Below are 20,429 nucleotides of genomic sequence, written 5' to 3'. Positions count from 1 at the left end.
AAATATCAACACAAGATTTCTTGTGAAACTGTCACACGCTCAACAAACGGCGGAATCAGAGAGCCTGTCCTGAGTCCTGTCTTGACGGGTCAAATATTCTACAAATCACTCAATCTTTCAGCCGAGTTATATATTTGTCTTGCAAGCTTACTCTACATTTACAATATTGCAATCCTGCGATCTTGGTCAAGGGTGCGAGAGAAGTGCTGTTGTTTCAAAGAAGGCGGAATACATTTGTGAACTCTTCCTTGTCTCCTGTAGAAATACGGCCTTCTTGTGCTTCCACGTGCTTCCACTTGTGTTTGTTGAAAGTATAAGAGCTTTGCGCCGGTAAACCTATCACCAGACTCTTAAGTGCTAGCGAACACTCGTGCCTAAGCAAATGCAATGCAAATACAACCTTTTCTTCTTCTTCTGGTTCTTTTCTTCTTTTTACTGCGCAGGGTGTTCCACAATTACCACACCAAGCACAAGCTCCGTAACATCCACCTCCTGCGCAAGATTTACATTCCGGTGCACCACCACACCAAGACGGTACACTATGAGCACAACTTGCATTATCACGGTCTCGGGCACGGTTACAACGGACGTGACCACTACGGTCACGGCCACTACGTACACGGCCACGATCACTACGGCCATAGAAATGAACGGCACCGCCGAGGGGCGCTGCCGCGCCGGCGTGAGAGGAAGCTCAAAGGGAAGCTCATTACTTTTCGAAGCGAGATCGGGATGCCTTAGAACACGCACCTATAAAGCGAGATATAATAAGGAAAAAGAAGCATGTGCTTGCTGCGGTAAAGCTAGGGAAACGACGGAGCATGTTTTATCAGAATGTGAAGACGTCTACCCAGCGGTCGATTTAGGCACCACTGGCCTCCTCGAAGCCCTTGGGTTCAGCGGGAGCAGTGGTAAAGCAAACAGGTCCGCAATAGACATTACTAAGAGGCGATTGGAGGATTGGTGGAAGAAAAGTAGGGAAACGACAAAAGACGGAGACGCACAAAAAACACAGTTCGCAATAGGGGATCAGAAAATTTCGACATGCACGGTAGTTCATAGTGTTTTTTTTTTCTTTTTTCATTGGTTAACCTAGGTGGGATATTAGGCAGCATAGTAGCAAGAACTTGGTGGCGCAACCCACCGCCCCGTTCCAAAGGGGACGCTCATAACATCCATCCCATCCATCGAGAGCGCCGCATGCGGGGCAAATTCACCTAGCGGGTGTACTTAGCGGGTGTACACCTCTCCAATCTCTCGTTCGCACCGCCTTGAATGCCTCTTGCAGTGCGCGTGTTTTGGACACGTTTCGTACCGCGCGTGGTGTGTGCCTGCGTGTGTGAGCGTGGACATTTTATTAGAAGGACGATGTACATGCTTCTATTTGTCTTTAAGAAGATCGGCACGCTTGACGGTTATTTTCATGGCTGCAATGCGGCGAAAGGGAGCGTCTGCTTAGCCTTGTAAGTGAGACTGAGCAGATAATTGGAAACGTCATATGCGCCGCCGGAAAAATCGTCGGCACGTACGATGCGTGTTAGCTAAAATCATTTTCGCAGTTTCCACACCCCTCTAAACAGACACTGCGTGCCTTTTTTGACTCCTCTGCGGGATTTCCTTGTCGACAGCAAGCTAAATATATTTGTTTAGTTTGTAGCTTCTTGCGTATACTCTACCCACAACGAGTCCTTGTTTTTAGGGCTATATTGAACAAGGCCATTTGTGGCAAATCAATTCTGCGGAATTCGGCAAGTTGAAGGAAGGTTCATGAAAGGAAAAATGGGCATCCACTGGTATGTAGCACGAAGCTACAACGGAAACTTGCACAGGTTTCACAGAAACAAAGCTTCATAGTTGAAGAAAAATCCCGGACCAGGACGAATTTTTCTTTAACTACGGAGCTTTGTTTCTGTGAAACCCTCGTGTTTCCTTTGTAGCTTCAGGCTAGATACCAGTGGATGATCAAGTTTTCCTTTCAAGGCCAATTCTGTTATCGCATATAAGTGTGTTTTTATTTTTTATTGTGTTTCATGTAACTTGCGTTACTGAACACGGGTGCATCGATAGACTTCTTCTGTTTAGCTGTTTTAGTGCGAAAGCATCGTATATACCATTACGTGAAAATCCGGCGGCGATGGTGGCGTGACTAAGAGAATGGTACCAAAAGTGGCCGACGGCGCAAACATTTAAAACACCTAAAAACGCTCGGATTTGCGTCAAAATTTTCAGGGAGATTAAATGGCTTTGAGGTTAAATTAAAAAGCTTTGAAAATAAAATTTTGTGCGTTTCGGCTTGCGTGGGAACCGAGCCCGGGCCCTCGAGATGCGAGACGAGCACGCTTCCCTGAAGTATAAGAAACTGCGAAGTATAAGAAAGTGAACTTTGGCATTTATTTTTTAATTCTAGTAATGAGCATTGTAACGCAAAATCAACAAAAATTAAGTTTTCTGAAATATGTTTTTTTGCTATAAACAGCTTTAGTGTGTTCTCAGTAGCATCCCTTTAAACAAAAACATTAAAATTCAAATCTGCTTTACTTTATTATAACTTCGCCATCAGCTTATTAATGCGTGGAGGAAGAAAAAGAGGTAGAGGAAAGGCAAGGAGGTTTTTTTTTTATTGCGATAAAGACTTGCCCTTAAGGCATAATTCTTGGAGCGTATATGTGTATTATATGTGTGCTGTGAGGCCTGTGTTGTGTATGAATTGAAGCAGTGTTTTGTGGAATCTGTTGTCATGTATCCAGCGGTCATAGCTGGTTGTCACACTGTAGTGGAGGCCGGCTTGCAGTATAGGAGACGCGAGCGTTCCGATTGTAGCAAGGAGGCTAACCAGATGCGAGTTTCCAGTTTGCTACACTGCATGGATGTGGGAGAAACAGGGGTTGGAAAGAGGACAGAGAGAGAGAGAGAGATTAAAAGAGAAAGTAGCTGGAGGCACGTTCGAATTAGAGGGTGGATCATAAGCCGGTGGATCTTAAGCACAGCGCTTGCATTTCTTTCTGATGTAGTATTAAGTCCCGTCGAAGTTGTGGAGCAAGAGCAAAGCCATGTGCCTATATACCGCAGATACCCTAGTGCATTATAGAGGGGACAAAACATTTATTATGCAGAACAGGGCCCTGGGGTTTGCCCATGTAAGGGAAGCTTTCTTTGTTTTGGAGAAGGGTGCATTGAAACACAACACATGGTATGTACATTGTGCAGGCTAGACAGATGATGATGATGATGATGATGATGATGATGATGATGATAATAATAAAGGGAAAATGAGACATACACCCACTCGTAGCAATTGCTACAATGGAAACCCAACGGGTTCCTCGAAATAAAAGCCTCGAAGTTGAAGAAAAATTCGTCCTGGTCCGGGACTCGCACCCGGGACCACCGCCATTCCGGGGAAGCCACTCTACCATCTAAGCAAACTAGGCGGCTAGCAGATGGCAGGGCGAAGTCGAATTTATCGACAACTCGAAGCAAAGGCAAGAGTTTGACGTAATCGTTCTATTACGTCTCTCTAATGAATTCTCTAATGAACTCGCGCTACATGTGCCAAGGCCCGGTGGCCTTCAGCAACCGCACAGGCCCTAAGGGGCAGCCGCCCCTCAGCGCCTCCTGCCCGGTGAGGGGGATACGCAAAAGATACATGGCCGTAAACGGGAAGCGCATCGGTGACTTGAGGGGCCATAGACGTCTTCTTTTTTTCTACTTTAGTTCCTAACGAACTTCTCTTGGGTTGATCGGGCATGCTTTAATTGTTTGGCGTGTTTGATAAATTCCGGGATGTCGGAAGAAATTCTGCGATACCTGTAAACTTGAGACTACGGGATGCCCGTTTTTCAATGCCGTGTGTGGCTTCTTTCAAGGTGCAGATGTTGTTGCCGGTCTGTAGGATGTCCGTAGAGGCCTGTCGATGCGCGGTCGTTCTCCTGCGAAAAAGTAACGTCCAAGGAGTGGATGCTAGTTTTGGGAATGTTATAACGACCGGAAGGTTTCGTAAGGAACATTTGTTTTTAATGTAAAAAAGGAAGATGTAGAGGGCTAGAAAATATTGAACATCATGTTCCAAATGCGAAGCACTATTTGCCACATGGAACATACGCCATTCGACCAGTAGTTACTAATTTTGCTAATTAATTTCTGCACTTTCGAATAAAACATTGCATAACTGATTTGGCGGAAGATGAATACGGACCGAGCACCGTTGGTCCCATTTATGTATTTCGTAACATGTGCATTTAATAATTCGAGCCATGTTTGATGGAACGATTCAATGACACATTTACAGCTCAACGCGATGTGTGAACTTAGGTAAAGCCATGCGGACAAGCAAACATACTCTTCGCTTGATCGTGTTTCTACGTCGTTGATTATCTTGAAGATGAGTTCGAATTCACTTTTTGCGCACAGATTGAGACAGAATTTCAGGGACAGAAGCGTCTTACCGATTACGTGTAAAAATGAGAGGTTAAACAAAGGTATTGGCGCTAAGTGTACGTGTTGAAACTTGAGATTTGGTTTATTTTACCACGTGAATACATAATTAGTAGGGAACAGATTTGTACCTAAATTATGAGACTAGCGGGGAAAAAAGCTGCATTGACTAGCTCCGCGACCCCCTGGTAACAAAGGCAGCAACGAAAACAGGTGACACAGAACAATTCGAAGCAACCAGCCTTAGCAAATTACAATATCTCACACAATTTTCACAACACAACGTAGGAAAGAGCGTTCAAGATATTTTATTTAGAATGACACATTCTTCACTATTACGCATAGACTTTCATCTGTTTGTTCGAAGTTAATGCGCTGAGGAGACCAATACTGCAGTAGATGCAGTCCATAGTTGGTAGGTGGCCGTGGTGTGGGCCAATGATCGGTGTCTTGTTAAGCGTGACGGGGAATTAAAAGCTCAATTTTCTAAAGTGCTTATGTCGTGACCACTTTGAATCAATTCGGACCTGAAGGTTGTTAAAAGGTGACACTCGTACGAGGTTGTAATTCTTAAAACCTTAAATTTAGCAAATAATTCGGATGCATGTGCATACACAGTAGAGCCGCATTGCAACGCAAAACATTTTTTCTTCTGCGATATTATTCAGTTCTTCAAGGATTTTTTAGCTCCAGTAGCCCAAACTAGATCAGAGGAACACAGGTGATGAGGTGAAGGAGCGTTATATACCCTAGCCTTTTGCGGCTCTTGTAGAATGCTCTGACAGTTCGTAGGATGCCCACGACTTTCTTAAGTTTGTTCATTAGGTAATTTATGTGGTATTAACTGGACATATACTCATAAAACGCACCTCCTAGCGTTGTGTCGTTAAGCAAAAATACGGGCGGAAAGACTTCAAAACTCCTAGTGTCTTTGGAGACGGCGAAACTTCTATTCCAACGTTATTTAGAGTAAGGGAATTAAGCATTTCACATTATGTGAATTTGGCCCGAAAAAGAATGAATGAGTGAATGAAGTCTGGGATTTTAGGTGCCAAAACCACGATTTGATTATGAGGCACGCCGTAGATGGCGATTCGGGAACAATATTGAACAGCTGGGAAAACTTAACGTGCTCCCCAATGCACGGGACCACAGGCGTTTTTGCATTTCGCCGCCATCGAAAAAGAAAGAGCAGCTTTTGTTTTGGAAGAATATAATGTAGAAATTATTTTTAGCTGTCCAAGTGTATAGTCCTCTAATGTGTCATTCGTCGATGCTATAATGTTATCAACGTTCGTTCCTGAAAAAATAAAAATAAACTCACGTCGTCTGCATATTTTACTTCGTGTACTGAAATGCACCCATATACAATGAGCAAAACGAGGACAAAGTGCAAGCCGGAGCCAGCGTTTCGACAAGTGGACTTTTCCAAGGTGACACGTGCTTACCTCGGCACAGTGTATAGAGGTACGGTTCTTCGAAAAGGGTGATGGCGTAAGGCGGGTAGGCGAGGCAACGAACAAGGGTGTTAGCGGCGAGGGTGTACAATTGAAGAGAAAGGTGTGCTATTCATCGTCGGTGAAGGAATGCGAGGTAGCGTTGTGCGTCAGACGGTTGAAGTGTCATTGTACCTAGGATCCTCTTTTCGTGGAAGGGGACTGCATGAAGAAAGGGGGAGGGGATTATCTGCTCTGCTGGAGGTCACTGAACTGTCGTCTCTCTGAAAGAGAGAATAAAAGTAGCGGCAGAAAATGGTGTTCATGGAAAAAATATATATATAGATAAAAGAACGAAAAAAAGAAGACAGATAGAGAGAGAAAAAAACTAAGCAACCGGATTAGAAATAACAATAAAAATAATAACAATAACTAGCTGCTGTTTTCTATAGTTTCAACTTTAGCATACCGAATAGATTCTAAAGCACACTTTGAAACGTTTGTACCTATTGGTTTCAATGAACGAGAAGGAAGGGGGTTAATCGAGGGGCCCGATTTTTATTAATCATATCATGAGAAACCAACAAGGAAAGATGCCAAGGACAACATAGGGGCAAATTACTTCTACTTACTAATTGAATTAAAGAAATGGAAAGCTAATGATAATGAAAGTGGATGAAAAAACAACTTGCCGCTGGTGGGGAACGATCCCACGTCTTCGCATGACGCATGTGGTAGCTCAATTGGTTAGAGCATCGCACGTGTCATGCGAAGACGTGGGATCGTTCCCCACCTGCGGCAAGTCGTTTTTTCATCCATATTCATTGCCATTAATGTATAATTTTGTTAATTCAATTAGTAGGTACAAGTGATTTCCCCCTATGTTGTCCTTCGCGTCCTTGTTTGTTTAATTAAATATGGGGTTTTACGTGCCAAAACCACTTTCTGATTATGAGGCACGCCGTAGTGGAGGACTCCGGAAATTTCGACCACCTGGGGTTCTTTAACGTGCACCTAAATCTAAGCACACGGGTGTTTTCGCATTTCGCCCCCATCGAAATGCGGCCGCCGTGGCCGGGATTTGATCCCGCGACCTTGTGCTCAGCAGCCTAACACCATAGCCACTGAGCAACCACGGCGGGTCCTTGTTTGTTGGCTTCTCATGATATTGGTTGCACTGCCTTAACTTATGGATGAGGTACGATTCTCTGCATATTCTGTCTCGCGCAGAACGGAAATTTGACCGTAGGAGGTAGAGTTTAAGTTCATCAACGTTATGACCTGGTTGGTTGAAATGCTCAGCGCCGGCTTTGGGAAGCTATTTAGCTGTGTCCACACAATGTACGTTTAACCTGACGTTCATTGATTGCCCCGTTTGCCGATATATTGTTTCTAATAGAAGGAACAATCAAGCATATAAATTGCGTAGGTACTGGTGCAAACTAGTTTTCACTTCGTGTGCATAGCTACTTGCGGTGCTACAATGTCATAAATCAGTCAGTCAGTCAAGAACTTTATTGAAGTCCTGAGGAGTTTCAATCCGTTGGAGATACCACGCGGGGAACTCCTACGGCAGAAACCGTAGGCGACGCCCAAGTCGCGACGGGAACGTGGTGACGATCCGCCAGTTCTTGGGCCCTCTGGACGGCCTTGAGTTGGAGTTTGAGGTCCGGGATTTTGAGGGATTCTCCCCATTCGGGCTCACTAGAGAGAGGGCCCTTTGGTAACGCGGTACATTGCCATAGCATGTGCGAGAGTGAGCAATAAAGTTCTGGGCAGTCTGGGCAATTTGCCGAGATTTCTGAGTTATAGTGACTTAGTAGGCCTCGTGACGGATACGAGTCCGTTTGTAGCATTCGAAACGCGGCCGCCTGCGCGCGTTCGAGTTTGGCGTGTGGGAGCGGGAATTTGGTTTTGCCTTTCCGACAGTGGGAAGTGATTTCTTGGTAAGTGAGCAGCGGGTCAATAAACTGAATGTCCAGCCCCTCGGAGGCCGTGGGACCGTCGCGGTGGGCAAGTTCTCGCGCACGGTCGTGGGCCGTTTCATTGAGGTTAGCTTTTTGCGGTTGAATGTCTTTGCCCACAAATAAAAATAATAAATAAAGAGGGACCGAGCACACTGCCCAGTGTTACACCCTTGCTATTTTTTCCCAGTGCTGACAGTTGTCGAGACCAAAAGAAAGACATCGTCTGCTGCGTATGTGTGACGCAGACGATACGCCAACGTCATGTCCACAAATGCAGCTCGGTCGCCTCGGCGTGCAGCCCGTGGGAACAGTCGCACACACACACATACTGCGGTATGCGGTGCTCTCGCTGCGATGAAAACGGCAGACGAAATCCACCTTCAAATACCAGCACCGAGGCACACATTACTTCACAAGAGTCCCAACCGAGGCTCTGCTGGGTCGCTCGTTTCGTGTCAACCATCGGCGAGTCCCACACAAGTTGCGTGGGGCTATAGAGTCGCTAAGCGCACCTACGCACGGCATAGCGTGGCGAATCCATCATAGAAGAGATCCACTCGAGGGATTACATTGACCGGACTCTTACCTGCGTAAACGAGGTGCGGCGCCACCCTATAGATACCGCGGACTAAGGACACAAGTGCCTTCGACTCATCTTGTGAGGAGCTTCGTGGAGCAATACCAGGCTTCAATCCAGACGCTGGCGTTTCTCGGAGGCTAGGGGTATGAATGGGATGCCGGCGAGGTTACTAGCCTCGGAACGCCGGGGACATGAGCAAATCGACTCGGCTAGGCCGCAGTGGCTCAGCCCCAAATGGTCGCTCCGCTACAGCTGCGCAAACAAAACTTTACTCGAATTAGGTACGAGATGAGCTTTGTGTCTTCTTGAACATATCATATATTAACGTCTACTGTAAGAAAATATAAAGAGAGCCGCACCACTAATGTTACGACTATAGTTTTCTCAAAGCATGTGCAGCGCTTCTCATCGTTCTTACAAATTACTGCCTCAAGAAAGCACGTTATTATTTTAATGAGGGTTGTTTTTAAACATAATGAAACGCCTTCTCAATATCACTCTTTTGTTGCTCTTTAGTGTTGTTTCAGTATAACGAAAGAAGTTCTGGATGTCAAGATGTCACAAGTCCAACAACTCCCTACATTTCTGTGGCGGCATTACCACTGCTGCTCCTTCGTTACCATTATCTTTAAACTTTAGGCAGCGCCAAGCAACCCTATGCCTCCTGCAACGGCCTCAAAGCGCAGTGTATGTGTGGAGTTGTCACTCTTCTCATTTCTTGCCTTCTTAGAAGGCAAGATTTAGCCATCCTGCGCTGCGGCATCACGGAAGACGTAAAAAGGATCGTCCATGGGAGAGGTAAATGCGCCGAGGGTAATTAACGGGGGAGGGCGAAGAGAGGCAGCACACATGTGTACCACGCTAAGCGATTTATGTCAAAGACGTTGGCCAGAGCGCTCAACCCATTCGTGACGCGTCTTGCCTTATATGTTCACAAACGAGTTTTATTGTGTGTTATTGGGCGTGTTTTCTCCGAGTGTATGTTTGTAATGCAGTTAAAATATGTTTTCAATCCAAAGCCGATTGGTTCCCTTCTTGCGTTAGCAGTATACACAACACAAATATGCAGAATCCCGTCGCGCTTGTGTTATAAAAAAATTGAAGAAACAAATAAATAGGGTAGGTAAGAAAAATACGAGATGTGGCAGGTGCCCATAAATTTATTCTATACTTCAAATTGGTCCAGTATTTCCGCTTCAGTCGAAATGTAACAATGCTTCTTTTTGAAAACTGAACGTGATTTTATTGTTCCTGTATCGATATTTTTCAATTTTCTGCGTCACTGAGGTGCATGTTGGCGCCCCCTGTCAAGAGAATGGAAAATTCAGGACGCATGCTATTATCCTGACCGATGCCGCTGAAGCCTCGAAGAATTCCTATTTCTCCGACTCTCACAATGGCCGCCTGAACGAAATAGTTCAATCATGCTTCACGCGTGTCTTCCGTTTGCCGAACGCCTGTTTACGTTGGTGCGTTTTCTGGGGCATTATAGCGGCTTTGAATGCGACATTATCGAAACTGCGTGGAAATGGCATGAGTAGTAAATTGACAGTAACTTACGCTTGTGCAATATATGAAAGCGGTTTACCTCGGCAAATCAGAAAGAAATAGTACGGAAAGCAGGTGGCGACGTGAGACGGCGTCGACACCTACTTTCCGTACTGTTTCTTTCTGATTTGCCAAGGTAAACCGCTTTGATATTGCACAAGCGTAAGTTACTGTCAAATTACCACTCATGCCATTTCCACGCAGTTACGGTAATGCCACGTCGATTGAATTCATGGATTTTGGCTATGCCTACTTAGGTATCGTTCAATGTATATCGAAAGCAAGTGTGTTCCATTCTAAAGAGACTAAATGGCATGCACCCTAGGAAGCTTCTAGAACCTTTCGTGCCCCAAATGCCGTGGGGTTTTGTTCCCACGTGACTCCAGGAAACGAAGTACGAGTTTCTACGGTTAGCACTGACGAAGTGGTTAAAAATTGTTTGGGCCATGGAATGACGTATCATTATAGCAGTCAGCTCTGAAAATTTTAATAACTTCTTTATTAAAAGTGGCATTGCATCTGTGTATTAGCACTTCGTATGTCCTTTTGTGTTATTCTTATGTCGCAGCATTTTGTGCGGGCTATATATTCATTAGTGTGCTGTTTTCTTTTTAATATTGACTGTTGTTGTTTAAGCATGTTTACGAAATGTGCTTTATTACCAGAGCGTTTGTTGCCTGTTTGTTTTTCATATCACCTCCTATTACCATCCTTTGCTCATTCGACAATCTATTGTTTGTGGAGAAGTCGGTGTCCTAACAGCTGTTTACATTTCCAAACCTACAAAATCAAAGCATCTCGTATAGAACAGTGCCTTACAGAAAAGCTAAAGATGGTTTCGCAGCGTGTTACGCACAGGCAACACTATACATAATGCATGGCAACAAATACACTTAGCGTGGTCCTTTAGAGCCCTGCAGAAATGCGCCTGGAGTCTCCGTATAATTGCTATAACAACAATAATAATAAAAGAAAGCGCGTGTGAAATTAAAAAAAAAGGCTAAAACAGTTATAATTACAAACGCCGCCATTGTCGATCAGAAGACCCAGTGAAAACAACTGTAGAATGCTAATGAGTAACTGTTCGGTTCTTTCTTTATAGATATAATATGCGCATATTATACAGCTAAACCGGATCAGGATCATCTGTCAGTTATATTAAAAGTGCTAATCAACGCCTACTCCTATAATCCCGCGACTTGGACATACTCTTGGCGCCCGGCACTGAATTTTTCCACGTCCCTTTCTTCAAGCTAATGCTGACGAATCGACGAGGCGTCAATAGCAGGCGAAGACGTCAGAAGGAGCCTTCCTAGACGGCCGGCCCTCTGGGTACTCGGGAATGTGCGTCTCCCGACGAAGTCACAATATAGCTGACACCCGCTGCAAGCAACACGCAAAATGTGCTGGCAGTGAGACGCGACACGAGCTAAACGATCCGGCGGATAAATCTATCGGAGCGCCGGTATAGCACCGTTGTATATATCTATTATGGTTTGCTTGTCTTTCCTCTGCGGCTCGCACAAAGGAGATTCTCCGCGCGTTCTCATACAGACGTCTGCTATATTTAACTCCCGAGAGAACCACGCGATCGCTTGCAACCTTTCGCTGCTGCAGTTCCAATTCCTTCGGTTCTGGGGACCCGAAGTGAACGGCGCGCAGCTCCCACAGGGACCTCGCAACAGAGAAAACGCCGCAGGTCGTTCTACCGAACTCCACTACTGCGCATGCTCTCCGATTCGCGTGCTCGTACAGAGTTGAACGTGTTTGGTGACAGAGGGGGCGATCGACAAGGAAAACGAGGTTCGAGAAAAAACTCCACCCACCTCCGAACCTTTACTTTTTGTGTGTGTGTGTTCAGTGCCGTATAGCAATGCCGAGACATATTTTCGAATCGAACGCGTAATACGTCTTTGTCTATTGCAAGTGTGCTGGAATCTCTTGTAAGGCTGCACGGACTCGGAGAAGAAAGAGTGAACGATGTTGAATGTGGGCTCAGCAGCCTGTATTGTAGATACGTGCCTACAGGTTGGCACTGTGCCGTCGTTTGGGTGCCTGACACGAGACGAGTGCGAGAATGCGTCGTCTCTAAAGGATTTAGGCGGAAACTTTTTACTCTGCCTTTTTCTTCTTTTTTTTCTCTCCCTCTCTCTTTCTTCTTTCTTAACGCAGACTAGGTTTGGTTGTGCTTCGATAGCTTTCAAGGCAGCTTTACGGCCTATTACAATGTTCTCGTATGAAGTCGCAGTGTTCTTTCATTTAGTAGCTGTGTGTGCTGGTGATTTTTCTTCCATCGGTCGAGGACAATGCTAAGAAAAAAAAAAAAACAGAGGAGAATAGGATGCAGTTTTGTGCGCACAGCAACGTTTAAAGGCAACTTAATCGTTCGTAGAGTTTCGTTCGTGAGCTAACCAGCACTTTATGACGTCATATGGCGTCTCACCTACGCATCTCAAAGCAGGAGAACGACCAAAAACTGAACGTCACCAAACGAGTTCATGTAGGTGACAATAGATTGGAGACGTTTACTCACTTGTAACGGCGACCCGAATTGTACAGTATGCTATGCGGGAACAAAGGCATGGATTCGAGGCTTAACAACAGACAATTACACTTAGTTTGAAACCCCCGCGGGCTCTCCGTCATTCTTGCTCAACCCTTTGCACGATCCCAGTGGGCTGTCGTGCTATTTCATTTACTGCGTCTATTTTCGAGCAGCGGAACGAAAACTCTTCCCTTGAGCACGCGGCGAGTTCTTGAAAACGCGACAGAAACGGAGGCAGCTTCCTCCCCATCTCGGAAGCTGTAGTTAACGTCCGAGAGAAGGTTTCTATTCGGGCTGGTGGCGAGGCACGAGGCATTGCAGAAAAGGAAAAAAAAAAAACAGTGCACTCGCCTTCCGTTTTCCGGGTGGAACGTGGTCACCCACCGTCCATCTTAGGCATAGGGACTTCGTTGCGGATGGCCGGATGTCCCGTCGTCGCACGTCAATCAAAAATTCAACGAAGGAAATCGTTCTGTGTCTGTCGTTTAACTTGTTCCCTATGCGGCTCACCGTTTTAAAGCGGATAGCTGTCTTTGACCCTTTCGCCTATTTTCGTGGTATCCGGACTTTCGCCGACGATGTATATGAATTAATGTTTGATCTTTAATGGCGCAAGGGCCAAGTGTGGCCAAGGAGCGCCATGCCCGTAGTAATGAGTTCGCAGTGTAGTTATGAATTATAAGAAGTTGGTGTGACATGGCTGTAAATGGGCCTTAAAAATAGTCGCTCTAAAGTGCGTGGAATCTGTATAATAAGATTAGGGCGAAGACATATGACGCGTACTATGAACATTAAGATGCATTTCAAAAGAATGATACGATGTACAAGATATATCAGATTGTAAAATTGGCTAGATCACTACTGCCTCCTTGCCCTTGAAACACAAGGGCCTGGAGGTATGTGCTATGCAAAACAATTATCGCAGTGGCATCTTCTGGAACGAGGATGCTCTGCGAATTAAATGGACTTATAACATGTAAGATAACACCATTTAAGAAACCGAGGACTACCCTCCGTGGTTGCTCAGTGGCTATGTTGTTAGGATGCTGAGCACGAGGTCGCGGGATCGAATCCCAGCCGCGGCGGCCGCATTTCGATGGGGGCGAAATGCGAAAACACCCGTGTACTTAGCTTTAGGTGCACGTTAAAGAACCCTAGGTGGTCGAAATTTCCGGAGTCCTCCGCCACGGCGTGCCTCATAATCAGAAAGTGGTTTTGGCACGTAAAGCCCCATAATTTAAAATTTAAAGGCTCCGATGCAAGGGTCACGTGCTCGCGACACCGAGTTGCGGGCCGCCTACTGTTTGTGTTGCACGTGCTTCGCAAAGCATAGATGCTGCGCTGGATCGCTCGAGCAGGACAACCGTCCTCTCCGCCCAGCGCCCTCTCCCCCCGTGGGGCTGCGAGAGAGGGCTCGGTCGGCGGGAGAGGGAAGGTACCCCGCCGGAGCTCGCTCCGCATGATGCAACACGCATACGGCGAATCGGCTTGTATGTATGGCCGCCTCTGCCACCTAAACTACCACAGCATATCTGTTGGTTAACAGCTCTGTTCTCTACGTAATTGCGCAATGAAATAACAAACGCTACTTAAATATCCTCGCCGCAACAAATATACAAGCGCATCAGTCCTTTAATAAAGCGAAATCCCTTTAACGTAACGCATGCTACTGCGGATGCGGAATTTTTATCGCAAAATGATTGTTTCGCGCATGTCACAGACGAGGCGCGAATACACGTGCAGAGAGAAGCAGTGAGGCACAGGCAGACGTGGCGCAGCGCAGTCTTATACAGCACCTTCCCGTGAAATACTGCTTTTATACCGAAACATAAGCAAACGCATCACGTGGATAAGCACGATAATCGACGATAAAGATGTTGGATGACCAGTTGCACCCATTTTTCTGGTGAAATTTTCATATGTAATGCCTAAGAATCTTCGCAGTGCTATTTTATGCGAATAAGTTTTGAGTTGAGAGATCGCATGCACACGTGTGAAGCGCGACGACTGACGCGAATGCGGCGCATCAGCGTCAGGCAGGCATAACTGTAGCTATCCAGCACCCCCAAAAAAAAAAAACGCAGCAGAGAAGGTAATCTCTGCGGTATCAACTGTAGAAGTAAGCTATTGCACCGCTATACTAAATTAAACGTCCGCGTCAACATTACACTCAGACCAGCTCCACCGGCGCAGTAGTTACCCGTCAATATTTATCAGCATCAAACGCAGTAGTTCTCATGTAACGCCTTCCCTGTCTTTCCTTATGACCTCTCTCTCTCTCTCTCTCTCTCTCTCTCTCTCTCTCTCTCTCTCTCTCTCTCTCTCTCTCTCTCTCTCACGTGACGACATCGACGGGTTCGGAGCATGGTTTCCTTCTCAGGCTATGTTAATTACACTTAATTAACAGTGGCGAATTGGTGGTCAGTATTCTGCTACTCAGAGGTGTCTTCTCAGCTATTCGGCGTGGGTCCTGTGAAAAACTCGTGCCTCAGATACGACAAGCGCAACCCCAGGTGATTGTTAACTGACACATGTTTCAGCGGCTAGCGGGTCACCGATGGCCGCTGAAACTCATGTGGTGCTTACGTTATCAGCGGGATTGGCCGATCCTGAATGTGATAACGAAGGAATATAATCGAGCGAAAGCAGTCCTTGCATTGTACCGACGCTGATCTCGCTCCATCATTTGCATTCGCTCAGTCGTTCTACGCAACTGCGCTTCAATTTTTACCTGGTCTTCCACCGAAGGTGAGAAACATTATCCTTGTCACTTACGTCACGGCTGTGTCAGCTGGTATATACCCCCTCCCTACCCCCTACCCCAGGTAAACGGGAATTGCGTCATGGGCAACAATTTCTTGCCTGGTGCTTGGTAGGCCAAACTTTCAAGATTGAAAGCAATTAAAAAATCAAGCACGTTGCCATGGCAACGGTTTTTGTTGATGCCCGAGGGGGAAACGCCGTCCCGCTTGTCGGCTGCAATGCGCTCGACGAGCACACAGCTTTCTCTGCAGGCGCCAGCGGAAACCAACACCGCTTGCATTAATTTTTGCAGATTGTTTTCCTCTTTCAGATCTTGTTTTCAACACCCTTCCGCTTCCAATGTTCTTGCACTCGTAACACCGGCGCAACGCATCTGTGTGAAAACTTATTTTTTTGTTTTGTTCAAGGTGCACGTGCCAGCACGCCATGGCGTGCGGCCATTTTGTTTCGGCAAAATATAAGTACGCAGAAAGTATGGTTTATTCACTTCTTTCATTAGCGAACTTTCCCACACCAAGAAATTCAATACACAGCACAATAATTAGACAGAAATATGGAAACCCTTATTTATCGATTAAGGCTTACACAAAACATTTCTTACATATTTAAATTGGCCTTGCGGAAACCCTCGAATGTAACGGTCGATTCGTAGATAAATATATACATCACCTCCTTCTAGATTGCCCACATCACGGCACACCAAGATGCCGACTTAAATCAACCGTGAATACATTAGACCGCAGACCTTTCAGTTTAAGGAAACTTTTGGGCCCTTGGCCAACAACGGCCTTGAAGAAGAGCGCTTTAAAAGCACTAATATACTTTCTCGAAGACAGCGGCATTTATTGGCCGTTATTAACGCTTTTAATGTTCCTTTCATTTCAATGTCGCTGTATATATGTATGTGTTTGTGGATTACGTTATGTTGACTGTTCTGTTGTGAATATATGCTACAATGCATTTACGCGATTTATGTACAACCCGCTGACTAGAGACTGCATTATTAGTAGACAGTATCATTTCTATTTTTGAGACTTTCTTCTACAGAACTGTGGAGTTCTTTAACTTGTATATTGTATGTACCATGTATTTCTTACGCCACAGTGTTACTGTAAGAACATTTATTGACAAGTTCTGGTGCTTATATGAAACGGTTATTTGATATGTAATCTTGAACCCTGTATGTTGTATACGCTGGAGCCATTCGAGAGCTAAGGAGTAGCCGGCGCCTTAAATTGTGCGTCAGTACTTCCTTATATCATATCAACAACAACAGCAAAAAATTTAGAGTTGAGTACCTCATTATGCAGTACAAGTGGGCGCTTTCTGTACTACGATCATACACACATAAGACCGCTTCCTACAATTTCCCATAGACAGAAAACTGCTGCAGATGCCATGTTTGTTTACTGTGCACAACAATACAACTCTATGAAAACAATTTTTGTAGCAACACTTATTTGTGAATAATAAAAAAAGATTATCCAGTGCAGGTTGTCCACATCTTTCGCATACCAGTAAAAAAAAAACATTTTTTATTCCATACAACGGGTACGCTTGCTAGATTAAGTAGCATACTATACCTAGTAAATTTTCTACATAGCTCTTCCTGTGCTTGTGTATCGATAAACATTTAGCAAATTCAATTGAAGATATCTACATCTTTTTATAGTTGTGTTTGGCGATACAACATGTACGCCGAGTAGAGCTTCATTCAAAACTGCTTTTATACTTCAATGCATGAAACGGTGGTTTATAAAAAAGTGACGAACGCCAATGCATTTCGCCGGACAATGTGAAAATTAATATCTCGGAACTGGTGCCGTCCAGAGAATTCGTCCCAAGTAGGTGCGCCGAGCGAACTCAGCGGCTATAATTCGTAGATTGAAATATGTGGCGTAAAGTAATTAATTAAAAACCTAATTAGCGCATTTACGTTAATTATTAAATCGAACATTTTGGTTGCTCGTAGAAGTAATGGCCACCTCATCGAGTAATTTCGATCAAGGGTTTAGAATTGTGCTATCTACCCTAGACAATCTTTAACAAAATGGTGCAGCTATTTAAAAAATGTACATTCATGTAGCATGTTAACCATTGCTGGTTTCTCAATAGCTGGCTGAGAATACTTCGCATCAGTTCCTTTTTTTCCAGCTAGTTCCCTTGATCGATGAAAGTTTTTTTTTATTCATCTTGTTAAGGATTGGGTAATTGAACGCTTTATTTACTTCGGCTTCCCTTTTCTGCAAAATGCCCTGAAGAGGAAAACTAACTTCCAACGGTTTAAAGCTGCTGCGCAACTCCGTGTCCGCTATGTGTCCGCTATGATGCGGCAGCCGAACTTGGGGACAACACTGTTGGCAGCTGACGCGCGGCAAGAACTGTCTTCGCCGTATCGTCTGCTGTAGCACCAAAGCCGTGAACTCGCTCATTGTCTGAGAAAACTGTTCGGCTTTTTAGTTTAGCACATAATCTGGAACGTCGCGCACCACAGATGAGCAAGCGGTTATTATTATTATTATTATTATTATTATTATTATTATTATTATTATTATTATTATTATTATTATTATTATTATTATTATTATTTGTTTTGAGCACATATGAACAATTAACAGGAAAGGGAAAGCGAGGAGCTGGCAACTGCCACCCGAAGGGGCACAACGCCTGCCTACTCTTCAGAAGGGAGGTGACAGCAACACAGAAATGGAAGATAGGAAGGAGGGGAGGAAAGAGGAAAGGAGGAGCAACAGGACAAATCTAAAGAACAAAGTAGAACACACAGTACAGGTCACACACAGTAGGGCCGGTCACTGAAGGTCAAGCTACTACAGAACGTTGAATAGAATAGTTTCAACGCTACAAACGTGAACCTAAATTAGTTAACTCTAGAAAAGTAAGTAGAGCGCGATGAGCCCGATCACGTTTCGACGCACAACCACTGGGGTACAAACAGTCGTCGATTGTCGTACACCGCAGGTGAAAGAGGTCTATAGTCCCTCGCTAGCGACATGCGCCGCGCACTGAAGGCGTGACACTCAAATATAAGGTGCTGAAATGTCTCGCAGCGGCCACAAGCGATGAAAAGAAACTGACAAGCACGCGGTTTCTTGGCGCGCGCCGAACGAGTTTCGCTGGGTAACGTAAAGTGGCACCGGGCGCCGTAGCAGACGACGTGGAAAAGATAGCACTCGCCATGCTCATGGCACTTGCGCCATGCGCCCTGTGAATTCGTTTCGGTACGAGAATAATTAACTAAAGACGCACAGATTCGAAACCGCTAATAACTTCTTTTGCTTACCTTCACCGATCAGGGACCGCTCTACCACTCCAGCAGTCGGGACAGCCGACCACAGTCTTGTTTTGGCCGGGTCGGCGTAATCCCTTGGCCCTTTTTGTGAGTGGCCCGAGCAGAGGCGATGCTGTTGTACATACATCTGCTTCCATGTCAGCCCTGACAGGACTCCCCATTTATCGTAATTTCGCTATATATATGCGTGTGTGCGTGTGTGCGTGTGTGCGTGCGTGCGTGTGTGTGTGTTTGTGTTTGTGTTTGTGTGTGTGTGTGCGTGTGTGTGTGTGTGTGTGTGTGCGTGTGTGTGTGTGTGTGCGTGTGTGTGTGTGTGCGTGTGTGTGTGTGTGTGTGTGTGTGTCACATCTGAAAAAATGGGCAAAATACCGCGTGGGGGTGATTAAAGAACACCTAAAAGCGAAACCAAAGTTAGGAAGCGTCGACAAAATTCTGCCCAAGGCACATGTTGAAATGTGAAGCGCGCCTCGGTCGTCACCCAGGCAACGCGAATTTATATTTGTAATTCAAAACGCGAACGGCGACGTAATTGAGGCTTTTCTTTTCTTTTTTCGGCAGTGTTTATGAACGCTCAAAGTTGGCAATGTCGCAACATAAAGCCAGAATGCTCTCCAGCGTAACTAGTTTGGGCAGCAAGCATTCAAATACCTTCGGTAGCTATAAAATGCAAGTTTTCTACTCGAGGAAACAAATGAAGAGCAACCGCTAACATAAACCGAAGCGAAATTTCCGTCTGCGCGTCAGTGCTAGCATCAATCAGCTCGTGAGCAACTTTCAACGAGTTGCTTCAGTTCCTTAAAACACTGCAGAAAGAATGCGCCGCGACAAACCAACAAAGATATTCACTAGAAGGCAAGTGCGGAAGATCTTTCGTTTCATCCTGTAGCTGTTTTGAGAAGGATGGCGCATGTTTCTTCATAACGACTGCAAAGGAAGTGTGCTTACCTCTAGTTCGCCAGGAAACGAGCCCTGCTGCAATTCTTCGATGTTGCCACACTACACAGCCACACAGCACCACCGTATGCCCTTTCCTCAGTTTTCTGACGTTGCCGTAACGTTCGCGGGTAGAGAAAGAAAAATTTCAATCTGCGGATCGTGCAAAAGAAAAGAAAAGAAAAGAAAAGAAAAGGAAAGAAAAGAAAAGAAAAGGAAAGAAAACGTGCTCGTGCCTACAAAACGGCGGGAGCAGGCGAACAGAATGGCAGCCGAAGCAAAAAGACCCAAAGCTCCACCCGTTGGGGCAACAGTGAAGGGACTAAATACAAATATAGGGCGCCGAAAAAGAAAATAGCCGAAATCACGTTTTATTTTTAGACACAATTGCGTCACTTCATTACTACGTAGGTTTAGAAGTAAAAAATGCAAATGTTACTGATCTTAGCTACCATTGTCATGGCGATGCCTTTATTGCCAATACCGAAAATAGCCCCACCGTCTACGCACTGTTTACGTCATGACGTTGCATTCACCGGCGCATATTATTTCTTGATAGGAATGAAAGAGAGCGCTGATTACAATGCCTGCGGTTTCTGAGGAATTGTAGTATACCTCTGTGTATGCTGTAATACTCGTCCTTCGAGATCAAAGGCTTGCCTTCCGCATCGCTCTAAGCCAGTTAGATGAAATATAACCTTATCGTTGGGAAAGATCCTGAAACCATGTTGTCGCAGATCACAGCTACACAAGGCCACAAAAGCACCGCCATGATTACTGGAGGCAACCGGACTGAGCGACCGTCTATGACACAGCGCGGGAAATTTTCATTACATCGGCGGTTCCAGCGCACACCAACTTTTCACTTTCATTTTCTTAGTCTTTTCCTCCCCTTTTCGCCTTCGCTAGCACA

The 20,429-nt window shown here is 45.3% G+C and overlaps 1 protein-coding gene across 7 annotated transcripts in view; it reads right to left on the bottom strand.

Annotated features, from left to right (window-relative positions):
* Positions 1-19,844, bottom strand: part of LOC135898210 (uncharacterized) — an 89,538-nt gene extending 69,694 nt beyond the window's left edge. For 2 of the 7 annotated variants that reach the window (XM_065427056.2, XM_065427057.2), the window contains exons 1-2: positions 19,529-19,844; positions 3,808-3,929 (exon numbers count right to left, since the gene is read on the bottom strand). The gene's annotated coding sequence lies outside the window, so the exon portion shown is untranslated. Of the gene's footprint in view, positions 1-3,807; positions 3,930-18,574; positions 18,728-19,528 lie in introns of those variants that run through there. The other 5 variants (XM_065427058.2, XM_065427061.2, XM_065427059.2 and 2 more) reach the window with 4 other exon arrangements.
* Between the last annotated feature and the right edge of the window lie 585 nt (positions 19,845-20,429).

This window comes from Dermacentor albipictus, chromosome 3, assembly GCF_038994185.2.
Source record: "Dermacentor albipictus isolate Rhodes 1998 colony chromosome 3, USDA_Dalb.pri_finalv2, whole genome shotgun sequence".
In the NCBI taxonomy this organism is placed as follows: Eukaryota; Metazoa; Arthropoda; class Arachnida; order Ixodida; family Ixodidae; genus Dermacentor; species Dermacentor albipictus.
Note: the sequence above shows the minus strand (reverse complement) of the source record. Positions and strands in the feature narration are given on the sequence as shown.